Genomic DNA, 15,066 nt, shown 5'->3' with positions numbered 1-15,066 from the left:
TTGATACAAGTTGTTCCATTTTATACTTCTCTGAGAATGAAATTGTTGATAAGGCAAACGACTTAGGCATTTCTGTGGGGTCAAATGAAACCGAGGTCGTCAAATCAGTTAACGATCTTTTAGACTTGGAAGCGGAGAGGGCTTCAGAGATCATTCATAATCTTGCCTCTGTCCAACCTTTGAATGATAATGACATGAATAATTTAGGCATTAATGATCTTACAAATATTTGTCATAATCTCTTACCGAGTGACGAGGCTGAAGAGGAGGAGGATGTAGAGAACACAGATACGGTCGAACCTCTCTTGAGGGAGGACGTACTATCTGTCATAGATGATTCTTTCGTACCGCAGGGTGTTGAGGAGAAGCCCAAACGACCCTGGAAGCGGAAAATTTATCCTACTTCGGCAGTACGTAGAAGTGCTAGAGTAAAACTTAAGAAAAAAATTCCATGATGATCTATGAAAGGACTCTTTTGGAATAGCAGAGGTCTAGCAGACTTGGCTAAACAAAGATTCTTAGCAGAGACAACTTTAGAGCATCACTTAGATTTCATTGCACTTTTAGAAACTGGACGAGATAATTTCACATCCCAATTTCTTCAAACCCTTTCCAGTGGTATCGACTTTGATTGGCACATTTTACCCCCTAGAGGAAGATCCGGCGGGATTTTACTAGGTGTACGGTGTGAGTCGTTAGAGGTGCTTAATGTGGTGCAGGGAGACTTTTCGGTTAAATTTAGGGTGCGATCAAAATTGGATGGGTTTCCGATGGTCGCTAGTTGCAGTATATGGGGCAGCGCAACCTGAATTTAAACCCGACTTTCTTGCCGATTTAGTGCGGATTTGTGGAGATGAGAATCTGCCATTACTAGTCGGGGGAGATTTTAATATCATTCGGAGAAGAGAAGAAAAGAATAATGACAATTTCGATGGCCGGTGGTCAATGATGTTTAACATGATTATCGAGAGTCTCAATTTGAGAGAAATTGAGCTCACCGGTAGACAGTTTACATGGGCTAATTCGTTACCTACTCCGACATATGAGAAGTTGGATAGGGTACTTGCTAGTGTGGAGTGGGAACAAAAATATCCCATGGTGTCGGTTCATGCGATGCAAAGAGCGATCTCGGACCATACACCACTCCTTTTATATTCGGGAGAGGCTACCCATGTTGCAAACAAAAATACCTTTTCCTTCGAGCAAAGTTGGTTTGAGCGAGAAGGATTTATGGAGATGATTGCACGCGAATGGGATTTACCAGTTATGGGTATGACGCATGTCGAGAGATGGCAGAATAAGATTAGACATCTCCGACAATTTCTGAGAGGTTGGGCCAGGAATGAGAGTGGGATTTATAAGAAGAAAAAAGAAAGTCTAACTCAACTCATTGAGGCACTAGATGTAAAAGCTGAAACAACTCTTCTTTCTGTGATTGAGCATCGCACCAAGTCAGAGGCCGAGCAAGGCCTACGTGCTCTCTTGAGAGAGGAGGAACTCAAGTGGGCGTTGTGTGCGAAATCGCTTAAAGTTGTACAAGGGGACAACAATACACAGTTCTTCCATATGATTGCAAATGGTAAACATAGGAAGAAGAAGATTATACAGCTTGAACAAGACGAAGGAACAATTGTGGGGCATGAAAATCTGAAATCATATATTTCCAATTACTATAAAAACCTTTTTGGGCCCCCGATTACTTCCACGGTGTCTCTTGATGAGTCGGTGATTGATGATATACCTCAATTACAAGCAGCGGAGAATGATATTCTCTCGGCACCGTTTACTGAAAAAGAAGTCCATCTGGCCATAACTCAAATGAAGCCGAATAAAGCACCGGGACCAGATGGGTTCCCAGCTGAATTCTATCAGAAATGTTGGCATATCATTAAAGATGATCTTATGCCTATGTTTCATGATTTTTTTGATGGCCATTTGGAGTTGTTTCACCTCAACTTTGGTACTATTACATTATTACCAAAGAGGAATGAGGCGGTCAGAATAGAACAATTTCGACCCATTTGCCTGCTGAATGTGAGTTTTAAATTTTTTACAAAGGTAGGAACCAATAGATTGACGCAAGTTGCTCACTCAGTGGTTCAACCTAGTCAGACAGCTTTCATGTCTGGACGACACATACTCGAAGGAGTGGTTGTCTTGCATGAAACACTCCATGAAATTCATTCAAAGAAACTGGACGGGGTTATCTTAAAAGTGGATTTCGAGAAGGCTTATGATAAAGTTAAATGGCCCTTTCTTCAGCAGGCAATGCGTATGAAGGGTTTTAGTGAACGCTGGAGGCACCAGGTGAATACTCAAGTCCAGAAAGGTAGTGTCGGAATTAAAGTGAACGATGACATCGGTCACTACTTCCAGACGCATAAGGGGTTGAGACAAGGGGATTCCATGTCACCTCTTCTGTTCAATATTGTGGCAGATATGTTGGCCGTCATTATTGGCAGGGCCAAGCAACATGGCCATGTAGAAGGTCTAGTTCCTCATCTGATTGATGGAGGAGTGTCCATTCTACAATACGCTGATGACACTATCCTTTTCATGGAACATGACATGGCTAAGGCACGTAATATGAAACTTATCCTATGTCTATTCGAACAATTGTCTGGATTAAAAATTAATTTTCATAAGAGTGAGGTGTTCTGCTTTGGGAAGGCTGAAGAAGAGGAACATACTTACAGACAATTGTTTGGATGCGAAATAGGTGTTTTACCATTCAGTTACTTGGGTATTCCGATTCATCACCATAAACTCTCCAATAAGGAATGGAAATGTATTGAAGAACGAATTGAAAAGAAACTCAGCTGTTGGAAGGGTAAGCTGATGTCATATGGAGGTCGACTAGTTTTGATTAACTCCGTATTGACTAGCATGCCAATGTTTTTACTTTCGTTCTTCGAAATTCCGAAAGGGGTCCGCAAGAGGCTTGATTTCTTTCGATCTCGTTTCTTTTGGCAATCTGAGGAGTCCAAGAGGAAGTACCGTCTCGCACGATGGGATATCCTTTGTCGACCTAAAGACCAAGGGGGGCTCGGTATTGAGAATTTGGAAGTTAAGAATAAATGCCTTATGAGCAAATGGTTGTATAGGTTAGAGACAGAGCCGGAGGGCATGTGGTCTCAAATCCTATGCAATAAATACTTGCACTCGAAAACTCTAGCCCAGGTTACTATCAGACCGAATGATTCACCGTTCTGGAAGGGACTTATGAGAACGAAAGATTTGTTCTTCCGTAGGATCAAATTCGTGATTGGCAACGGGATGTCAACAAGATTTTGGGAGGACACGTGGCTAGGAGAGACACCTCTGGCCTTACAATACCCTACCCTTTACAATATTGTGCAACGTAAGGAAGATTACGTAGGTATTGTCTTTCAAAATATTCCCTTGAACATCCAGTTCCGACGTACGTTAGTGGGGGAGAGATGGACAGCCTGGATGCACCTGGTTCGGAGATTGATCGAAGTTCGACTCTCCAACAGGCCAGACTCCATGCACTGGATGTTAACTAAAAATGGGATATTTACGGTGAAATCATTTTATATGGATTTGATTAATTCTGGCCCCCTCTCAAGATCACTTCATATTTGGAAGATTAAGGTTCCTTTGCGGATTAAAATTTTCATGTGGTTTGTTCACAAGCAAGTAATACTCACAAAGGATAACCTAATTAAGAGGCGATGGGTAGGAAATGCGCGGTGTTGTTTCTGTGCTCAAGACGAGACAATACAACATTTATTTATTGAATGCCCACTTGCCAAGTTACTTTGGAGAACGATTCATATAGCTTTTAATATCACCCCCCTATAGATATTGCGTCTTTGTTTGGGACGTGGTTAGCTGGGGTTGAACAGGTCACGGCAGCTCGTATTCGGATTGGAATATGTGCGTTATTATGGGCTATATGGAATTGCAGAAACGATGTGATATTCACCAGACAACACAACTTAACTTTTTTGCAGGTTATCTTCAGAGCTACAGCTTGGATCCGTACGTGGTCCTTACTCACTCCTATGGACTCCAGGGAGCCTTTGGTTACTGGGTGCAACCAATGGGAGATGGTGGCTCGGGCTATATTCAACCGGTTCGGATGGCGGTCGCATAACAGGATAGGAGTCTAGAGAGATTGTCCTCATTATTACCATACCGGTTGTCTTTGTCCGCTTGTACTTTTCAGTTTTTATGCCTTGTGCTCTGCTCCGTTTGCGAGCTGTAAGACCTTTGTGGTGATACTTTCGGGATTTTTAATAAAAGGGCTGCATGCATCATTATGATGCAGAGGCCGGGGTATACCTCCATTTCCAAAAAAAATAATATGCTCACATGAAGGCTGGAATGCTGGAAGCTCTGGTAGCTTATCAAATCAAAGCATACAAATTCAATATTGTAATTGATACAAATGTAGTGGACATAAACCTAGGGTACTATGCCGACATAATAATAAGAAAAATAAGATAAATGGGAGAATCACCTCAAACGACACCTTACTCACAAGCTTACCAACAAGGGCATAACCTGAATCTGTAGGAGGACGACAACAAGAAAGATAAGTAAGTCCCCAGAGCAGGTGCACCAAAACAAAGTTCAAGATAAAAATATAAATGGAGGAAAAAAGGTGTGAGTGTGACCCTATCCATTACTCACATCTAACACACAGAATAAATATTCAACTGCCATGGTAGTCACAGTAACTCAATACATTTATACTGAAAATAACAGAGCAAATGCAACCAAGTATCTAAGAATCGGGCAATCACTATTTTACCCAAGGGAGAGGATCTGCAATTAATTGTTTGAATTTTTTTGTTGGCTTTGATTGCCATGTTTGAAACAATAACTAACACACAAGTGACTGGTATATCTCTCTTCTTCTTATAAACGGGCACTTCACTAATTCAATTCTCCAGAATTAAAATAACCAGATATATGCAAACCAAAACACATAGAAATACTACACAACAGTTTTTTCCAAAGGTGAACCATAATGCATAGAAATGGGAGCGAAGAAAGTGAACATATACCTATGAACACATAAATATCTCATTAGCAGCTGGAAAGAAGCCACTCTCTATAGCTTCTAGCCATATGTATCCTGGGTGGACGCCTTAGTTTTGAGCAAATCTTTCAGTCCATCACAACTTCTTCAGTTTTTCATTGTAAAACCTGCATGGAGCAGGCTAGCATAACTACCAAGTTATTTGGAAGCAACAAGAAAGGAAATAAATGTGAAAATTGACCATTTTCTTGCTTCTGATTTAAAGTCAGGAGTTTTTGCATCTCATATTCTTTCCATGTGCCTTCCTTCTTCAGCTAGTTAATATAAACACACCATTCTCACCATAAGTCCTTGAAGAAACCACGAGTTTACAAAAAAAGACCTACAAACAGTCAAAGAGTGACCTGAAGCACTTCCTTTTCACAAGTAGCCTCCAAGGTCTAATGCATTTCTATTTTTCAGTGGTGATCATGGTCAATAATCTCTGAATTTTACACATTATTTCTACAAACTGATATTCATTGTAACATATAAATAGATAAGTAATCATCTCTTCAACTTTGAAACTCAAAAGTAAGGTACAGATTAACATCCTACAGGATGATCATTAGTAATAGGAATAGCTATAGGCATCTACATATTTATTGGTTAAAACACCATGAGAATATGAGTAAGTGGGCTTCGACCCAAAGACATTTTTTCTCGCATCATCCACTGCACTGATTGCCTTCTATGTATCTGTCTGTAGCATATTTGCTAGCCCTGAAATTGGTAGGGAAATTTTTAAGACGCAAACTATGATAGAAAAGCATGAAGCATAGTACAACAGTGTTAGCTCACCCCCTTCGTATGATCTCTGGTCAATGTCAAAGCTGATCATCTTTTATTTCAAAGGCAAGTTCTTCTGCAAAAATCATCATTGAAGAAATCATATCACAAATTTGTGAAACTGATTTGTAGTGTGTACAGCAAGAACAAGGAAAAAAGGACCATAAATGGGCATCCAGCAGCTGATTTTCATTACCTTTTAAACACATTATCCATGAAGGGGTTAATACTGCCATCACATATCATGGCTATAACATGCCTATAAATTCATACAACAGTGCACTAGTGCAAAACCGGGATGTATCACCGGTTCGTAAGGGCCTTTAGTGCCGGTTCCGCAACCGGCACTAAAGAGTGGGGACTAAAGGTCCCCCCTTTAGTGCCGGTTCGGCACGAAACCGGCACTAAAATGCACCCACGTGGCACGAGCCGGCGCCGGGGGCGGGGAGCCCTTTAATTTTTATTTTTTATTTGAGGGGGTTTTGGTTTTATTTTTTATTTTTCCTTTAATTTTGTTTTTTCCATTTAATATTTGTTTGTTTGCTGGTATTTTACGATACTACATATTGTACACGTTATATATATATATATTATATATATATATATATATATATATATATATATATATATATCATCGAATGTCTCACAACAACCACCATTATTCACACATACACATGCATGTATATATTTATACAATTAGGTATATATACAATTTCTCCTACATGTTGCCTTGGTGCCTTCGGAGCACGATGATAAGTGGTTCATGGGGGCGGTAGCGGGTAATAGTATTCTCCTTTCGGATCTATGACCTGGTCGAGCAAAAATCCCGCTATTTCCTCTTGAAGTGCTCGTATGCGCTCCGTTGGTAGGAGCTTCTCCCGCACGTCATGGAACTGTTAAGAAGGAGATCAATATGCATGCATGTGTATTAGTTGTGTGACTAGATATCGATAATCATGTAAAAATTGTGAATAGTGTTCTGTGAAACGTACCCATTGCTGTCTACCAGATCTGCTCCTTTCGGACGCCATCATGCGAATGTTCTCGCAAACGTAGAATGCACACACATTAGTCCCCGGCGCCTGCTTCAGGGCCTTTACGAGAATTGAATTTAATTAGGTAATAATTAATCAAGCACGATAATTAATTAATGGTATTGAAACAAGAATTAAAGAGATGGTAGCTAGCTAGCTAGTACTACTTAATTACTTACAGTGGGTCGATACGAAAACAGCTTTTCTGCCCATTTTCCTGGAGTCACCTTGATGAACTTTGCCCAAGCCCTGCCCGCCAGCAAAGAAAATTAATAAAGGGGTTATTAAATAGTTCATATCAGGAAATGACGAACTAAATAGGCCGAGATATAGTTAATAATGATTGAAATTACCTGTTGATTACCCCCTTCAAGATGGTGTAGTCACTTTCTTTTTTAGGTAGTGAGTCCAGTACTTCAACTTTTCCTTCTTCAACTTTAATGTCTAACAAGATCCAGTGGAAACTGCATGCGCACACGTTTGCATATCTTAATTAAGCGGGCATGTGCATAACACTAATCAACTACCCCAAACCCTATACACTTAATTATTAACATCTAGCTAGCTAGTAAGCAAAAACAGATTTTGTAGTACAAGACAGTGTGCCTCACAGGAAGTTGTAAGGAAGTAGTATATCTTCATTGGTATCGAGGCGCTTCAAGAACTCTAGCATTTTATTCTCTACATCTTGTCTATACCATTCCAATTTCCATGTGTATTCATTAACGGTATTTGGGTCAATGAACCCAATGCCATAGCGTCCAGCTTTTTTCATTTCATCGATCTTCATCCTGCATAATACCACAGAAAAGAATATAGTGAGGATAATTACAGGTAATGATCGATCAATGAGCACTAAAGCTAGCTTGAGACTTAAATTACAGAAAGAAATTACTTACAGACAATAGCAACTGACGATAGATTTGTCGAGTGCATCTTGATTGAATAACTGAAATAGTTCTGAATACTCAACGGACAGAGCTAGCTTATGGAAGTAATGCTCTTCCTTGACTTTCACCATGAGGGACTCTCGATTGGAACTCTTGGTAATGTTCATGTACCACTGATGCAATTCATACATTCTCGTTGGGAGGTTCTTGACCTCCTCGGGCTCGACCAAAGGTTGGCCCCGGACATATTTCCATTTTATTTCCTCCTCTCTAAGCGGAGACATGAGCTCGATGTCGAGGAGTTGTCCAACACTGATATTGAGCATTTTAGCCTGGCTTATATGCTCCTCGGTTATTACCAGATTGTTCAGCTGGGGAACGGTTTGCCCACAATAATATAGGGCGCGTGTACTCTCATGTGTTGTTGGCACAACAAGCGGGGGGATCGATTGCGCCGCCTGTTCTCCTAGCTGGGGAACAGTTTTCCCGCATTTTTTGCCAGCTGCTTTTTGGCTCGAGCTCGCGCTCGCTTCCTTCTGTAGTTGTGCTCAATGTTACTTCCTGATTTGGCGCTCATAGTCTGAGTCAACAGGCTTGGGAGCTGGTGGTCTAGCCATACGAATGAAGTGGTCAATCTTTTCCTCAGGCACTTTCTCCCTTGGCGGCGGTGCCGGTTTCGGTCCAAAATGGGCGTCCAGTTGGGCCTGCACTATGGCTGCGTTTTGCTCCACGGTCATGTCGTAAGGCCTCTGAGGAAGAGGAGTGAGGCTTGGACCATATTTATATCGCTTGCCTCCACCTGTACCTCCTGTACTACCTTGACTCGTACCGCTACGCACCATAGCTGTGGCGACTCTCTTCTGTGATTGCTGAGGCGGCGGAGACGGCTGACGTGGCTGAGTTGGAGCAGGAGTCTGCTCACGCATTGGTGGACTTGGAGGAGCGGGAGTCTGCTGACACGGTGGCGGACTTCGAGGAGGAGTCGGCTCACGCGTTCGTGGACTTGGAGGTGCGGGAGTCTGCTGACACGGTGGCGGACTTCGAGGAGGAGTCGGCTCACGCGTTCGTGGACTTGGAGGAGCGGGAGTCTGCTGACTCGGTGGCGGACTTCGAGGAGGAGTCGGCTGACGCGGTGTCGGTGGCCTTCGAAAGATGATGCAATTCTTTCTCCATAGGATGATACGATGTATGGCCTCTCCCAGTGTGTGCTCGTCGTCACCTCCAGGAATGTCAAGCTCTAGCCCCGAATATTGGTCCACCACCTCATCAACCAAGACACGATCATAGCCCGCTCGAATCGGATTGCAATGGAAGGTTGCTTCGGGGGTATTAGTAAAAGCAACGGCGTCCGCCACCTTCATGGATATGTTCTTCATTTTGAAGTGTAGCTCACAGTTAGTGTTCTCTATGATGTCATCCACAGGGTATCTATCCAGCAGTGCGTCGCCCGGGGCGGAACCAACACTGCTTCTCGGCATGGATGGGACGGTGCTATCCAATGTTGGATCATCCACTAGCTGTTGCCGCTGCTGAGACCCCCTTTCCTGGCTAAGTGAGTCGATCTGCTGCTGCTGCCGCTGGAATTTGAGTGCCAAGTCCGCGTGCGCTGATTCTAGGCCTTGAAGGCGATCTTCTTCCTGCTTCCTCTGCTCCTCCTCCAACTTCCTCTTCTTCTCCTCCTCCATCTTCCTTCTTGCACGGCTTCTGTAGTCGGCGTTCCAGTCTGAAAAGCCCTCATACCACGGAACAACGCCCTTGCCTCGTGTTCTTCCCGGGTGTTCAAGATTTCCCAGGGCACGCGTAAGCTCGTCGTTCTCTCTGTTGGGCGTGAACACCCCCTTTCGAGCATCTTCTATTGCGTCAAGTAACTTTTGTTCAGCTCCTTTTAGACTTGCCTTCTTCGAAACCAGGCCTGTCTTCGGGTCCAATGCCCCCCCATGCGCATAGAACCAAGTTCTGCAATTGGTGGGCCAGCTCCTAGTAACTGGAGTGACCCCTGCATCCACCATGTCTTGCTCAGACTTATCCCACTTAGGCATTGCCACCGCGTAGCCACCTGGCCCCAGCCTATGGAACTGCGTCTTTTTTGCGGCATTGGCCTTGTTTTTTCTTGACCGTTCCTTAGATAATTCTGATTCCTTGAATTTCACGAAAGCGTGCCAGTGTTCTCTTTGCTTCTCCAGTGTTCCCTTGAATTCTGGAGTCTTCTTTTCTGCAGTGACGTAGTTGGCCCATACAGTTTTCTTGTGGGTGTTGAATGCAACTGCCATCTTCCTAAGAGCAGCATCCTTGACTTTCTGCATCTACATCAGTGAAATGATCTGGTAGGGTGAAATGTTCCATCAGAGATTCCCAAAGCATTTTTTTTGCTCTGCCGTCGACCCAAGTAACATGTGGACGTTTATTTCTTGGCTCTTTCCATTCTTGAATGGAGATCGGGAGTTGGTCCTTCACAAGAACTCCGCACTGATGAACGAACTTGTTCACAATGTTCTTAGGCATGAGGGGTTCGCCATTAGCTTCGGTGGAACCAGGGGTTACCTCCAGTTCGTTGGGGGTGCCGTGTCTCGTCACGGCGCTGCGCAACGTACGGCTACCCAAGGATTTCAAAGGCCCACGTAAAGTGCCGAATTACACTGCCGATTTATCCCCCGAGTCATGGGTTGAAAGTTATGAGATGGCGATGGAGATGCTGGATGTGGATAATGCGGCGTGTGCTAAATACTTCACCATGATGTTGGAAGAAACGGCACGCACTTGGTTGAAAAACTTACCAGCTAACTCTATTGGGTCATGGGCCGAGTTAAGGGCCCGGTTTATTCAGAATTTCAAAGACACATGCAAGCAGCCCATGTCAATTGTGGACTTGGTTGCCTGTGTTCAGGAGGAAGGAGAATCAACAACCCATTGGGTGCGCCGGCTTTCGGAAATTTTGCATTCATCAGACCGCATCAACGCTGATACAGCAGTTTTAATGTTGGAAGGCAATTGCCGGTTTACGCCTCTGAAGTTGAAGTTGGGACGGCTCAAACGCCACTGCAATGACATGGGGACTCTTATGGCAGCCTTGGTGAAGTATGCCGACTCTGATAGTACCAAGGACCCTGAATCTGATGACGACAAGACAGGAAAGGGAAAGAAGGGCGGCAGCACCAAAGGGCAGCAGCATAACCCGGCGGGTCATGGAAACAGCGGTAAGCGTAAGGCGGATAACACTTTAGATTTTGTGGCTAATACCAATGCGCAGGGTAATGGTCAGCGTCGTAAGGGTAAACCGCCCCCGCGTGGAGGAGAACCAAGTCCCAATCTGGAGCGCCTGTCTTACCTGTTGAACCAGCCTTGCCCAAAGCACGGATCGCGGGACAAGCCGGCAACACACCTCTGGAAGGATTGTTATATTATGTGGTCACCACGCCGGTTCAAAGTCCCTGGTAGCTATTCGTCATGGCTTCTATTGGCTGACGGCTCATGCTGATGCAGAAGACTTGGTGAAAAAGTGCAACGGTTGTCAGAAATTTTCACGCCGAGCCCATGTTCCGGCCCAGGAATTGAGGATGATTCCAATCACTTGGCCGTTTGCAACTTGGGGACTGGATATGGTTGCCCCCTTTAAGAGATCCAAGGACAAGAAGACCCACCTTTTGGTGGCGGTTGATAAGTTCACTAAGTGGGTGGAGGCAGAGCCAGTCAGTAAGTGTGATGCAGCTACGACGGTTCAATTCATCAAGAAGGTGATTTTCCGGTTTGGCTTTCCACACAGCATTATAACTGATAATGGTACCAATTTGTCCAAAGGTGCTATGAAGGAGTTCTATCAACGTGAGCACATCCGGCTTGACGTATCATCAGTGGCTCACCCCCAGTTTAATGGTCAAGCGGAGAGAGCCAATCAAGAGATCTTGAGAGGCATCAAACCCCGACTTATGGTTCCTTTGGAACGGACGCCGGGTTGTTGGGTGGAAGAGTTACCTTCTGTGTTGTGGAGCATCAATACCACGCCCAACAGATCCACGGGTTACACGCCTTTTTTCATGGTTTATGGAGCGGAGGCGGTTCTCCCTAGTGACATCCGTCATGACTCGCCTCGTGTGGTAGCGTATGTCGAAGCTGACAATGAGAAGGCACGGCAGATAGCACTTGACCTGTTAGATGAGGAGCATGACATTGCAGCAGCCCGTTCGGCGATTTATCAGCAAGATCTGCGTTGTTATCACATCCGCCGAGTTAGAACCAGAACTTTTCAAGAAGGCGTTTGGGTGCTCTGACTAATCCAGGATCAGACTGATATGCACAAGTTATCCCCGCCTTGGGAAGGACCCTTTGTGGTCAGCAAGAATCTGCTTAACGGGTCATACTACCTTATAGATGTTCGAGAGCACAAAGACTCACGTAAATCGAAGGAGGAGACCCACCGGCCGTGGAATATCACTCATCTTCGGCCTTACTATACTTGAGCCATAGGCTCTGCTCATGTACATAGTTATGACAATGTATATATTATGATCAATATAATAAACCGGAGCCTCAGCTAAAGCGGGGTATCTGTTGTTTTTCTTACATCATGTGTGGTTACATGGGGGCTTCTGTTTATAAAGCGGCGTCCGGTTTACCCCTTGATTCAGCTTATACAGCCTTATATAAAATTCACTTGGGGGCTTGGTCGTACTCGAACCATAGCTACACCTCTTGATCGGCGCAAGGCCACCAGAAAAATCACTTGGGGGCTTGGTCGTACTCGAACCATAGCTACACCTCTTGATCAGCGCAAGGCCACCAGAAAAATCACTTGGGGGCTTGGTCGTGTCCGAACCATAGCTACACCAGAAAACTACTTAGGGGCCAAAGAGAGTGTTCCAAAAGAACAACTCAAACATAGGCACCCACTGAGCACAGCTCAAAATATTGCTTGGGGATTCTTTGCTATCGCAATGAACAAAGAATCTACACTTGTAATAGGCTATCAAGCCACGGCTTGGAAGCCTGGTGTATACACCTAAAACCCTGGGTTAGCCTGCCTTTTTTAAGTAAGTCACTCCGTCCAGGTAAACCTGGTATGACCCACCGAACTTTGACAAGTCAATCTCATAAGACCCTGAACTTGTCAAAGTTAAAATGATGATTGGTTAAAGATTGAGGACCATCTTAAAAGGCTTTGTAAAATGGTTTAACTCAGCAGCCTGGCAGCCCATGAAAAGCCTCGAATTTGGGGCCTGACAGCCCGTGAAAAGCCTCGACTACAAGTTTTCATATGCTTTTATTTGCCAAGTTTTTCTCCTTTGATGAGATTTATGATGTTTTTGATAAACCGACATTCATTAACCCGGTTCGGCTTTCAACTACAAAGTTGTCAGTACATGATCACTTATAATCCGGAGTTTATTAACCCGGTCTGGTTTCGATTATAGGTCGCCAATATTGAATATGGAAAAACCGGTGTTTATCACAACCAGGTACGGTTTTATCATAAACCGGCACAGTATGAAAGGAGTTATCATTACTCAAGATTGGGGTTATCACCCTCACTACAAAAGTTGGTCAACCAACATTGTGATTCAAGGTCACAGGTATCATTTATTTTCATATTTGATTATCTTTTTACAGCCTTGGTTATCAACCCTGGCTAGGTGTTTGGGCATCATGACCCGTCCGACGATAAACCGCCAGGACACTTTCAACTTCTTGTATGCGGGAGCAGCTACAGATTTTGAACGTCATATATCTTAAGCATGACGGATTAACATGTGTTAGGCAAAATAAATATGCACGAAGGCATAACTGACCAAGTGTTTGAGCCAGCCTATTACAAGGCGTTTTAGTGTGATGTCTACTACACAACCTTCTTCTTGTAGACGTTGTTGGGCCTCCAAGTGCAAAGGTTTGTAGGACAGTAGCAAATTTCCCTCAAGTGGATGACCTAAGGTTTATCAATCTGTGGGAGGCGTAGGATGAAGATGGTCTCTTTGAAACAACCCTGCAACCAAATAACAAAGAGTCTCTTGTGTCCCCAACACACCCAATACAATGATAAATTGTATAGGTGCACTAGTTCGGCGAAGAGATGGTGATACAAGTGCAATATGGATGATAGAGATGAGTATTTGTAATCTGAAAATATAAAAAACAGCAAGGTAACTAATGATAAAAGTGAGCGTAAACGGTATTGCAATGCTAGGAAACAAGGCCTGGGGTTCATACTTTCACTAGTGCAAGTTCTGTCAACAATAATAACATAACTGGATCATATAACTATCCCTCAACATGCAACAAAGAGTCACTCGAAAGTCACTAATAGCGGAGAACAAACGAAGAGATTATTGTAGGGTACGAAACCACCTCAAAGTTATCCTTTTTGATCGATCTATTCAAGAGTCCGTAGTAAAATATGATGAAGCTATTCTTTCCGTTCGATCTATCTTAGAGTTCGTACTAGAATAACACCTTAAGACACATATCAACCAAAACCCTAATGTCACCTAGATACTCCAATGTCACCTCAAGTATCCGTGGGTATGATTATACGATATGCATCACACAATCTCAGATTCATCTATTCAACCAACACAAAGTGCTTCAAAGAGTGCCCCAAAGTTTCTACCGGAGAGTCAAGACGAAAACGTGTGCCAACCCCTATGCATAGGTTCATGGGCGGAACCCGCAAGTTGATCACCAAAACATACATCAAGTGGATCACGTGATATCCCATTGTCACCACAGATAAGCACGGCAAGACATACATCAAGTGTTCTCAAATCCTTAAAGACTCAATCCGATAAGATAACTTCAAAGGGAAAACTCAATCCATTACAAGAGAATAGAGGGGGAGAAACATCATAAGATCCAACTATAATAGCAAAGCTCGCGATACATCAAGATCGTACCACCTCACGAACACGAGAGAGAGAGAGAGAGATCAAACACATAGCTACTGGTACATACCCTCAGCCCCGAGGGTGCACTACTCCCTCCTCGTCATGGAGAGCGCCGGGATGATGAAGATGGCCACCGGTGAGGGTTCCCCCCTCCGGCAGGGTGCCGGAAAAGGGTCCCGATTGGTTTTTGGTGGCTACAGAGGCTTGCGGCGGCGGAACTCTCGATCTATTTTGTTCTCCAAAGTTTTTAGGGTATATGGATATATATAGGCGAAAGAAGTCGGTCAGGGGAGCCACGACGGGCCCACGAGGGTGGAGGGCGCGCCCCCTGCCTCGTGCCTTCCTCGTTGCTTCCCTTATGTGCACTCCAAGTCTTCTGGGTTGCTTCCGTTCCAAAAATAACTCTCCCGAAGGTTTCATTCCGTTTGGACTCC

Source organism: Triticum aestivum, chromosome 6D (assembly GCF_018294505.1).
Source record: "Triticum aestivum cultivar Chinese Spring chromosome 6D, IWGSC CS RefSeq v2.1, whole genome shotgun sequence".
Lineage (NCBI taxonomy): Eukaryota > Viridiplantae > Streptophyta > Magnoliopsida > Poales > Poaceae > Triticum > Triticum aestivum.
The sequence above is the reverse complement of the archived record's forward strand: the minus strand, read 5'-3'. Positions refer to the sequence as shown.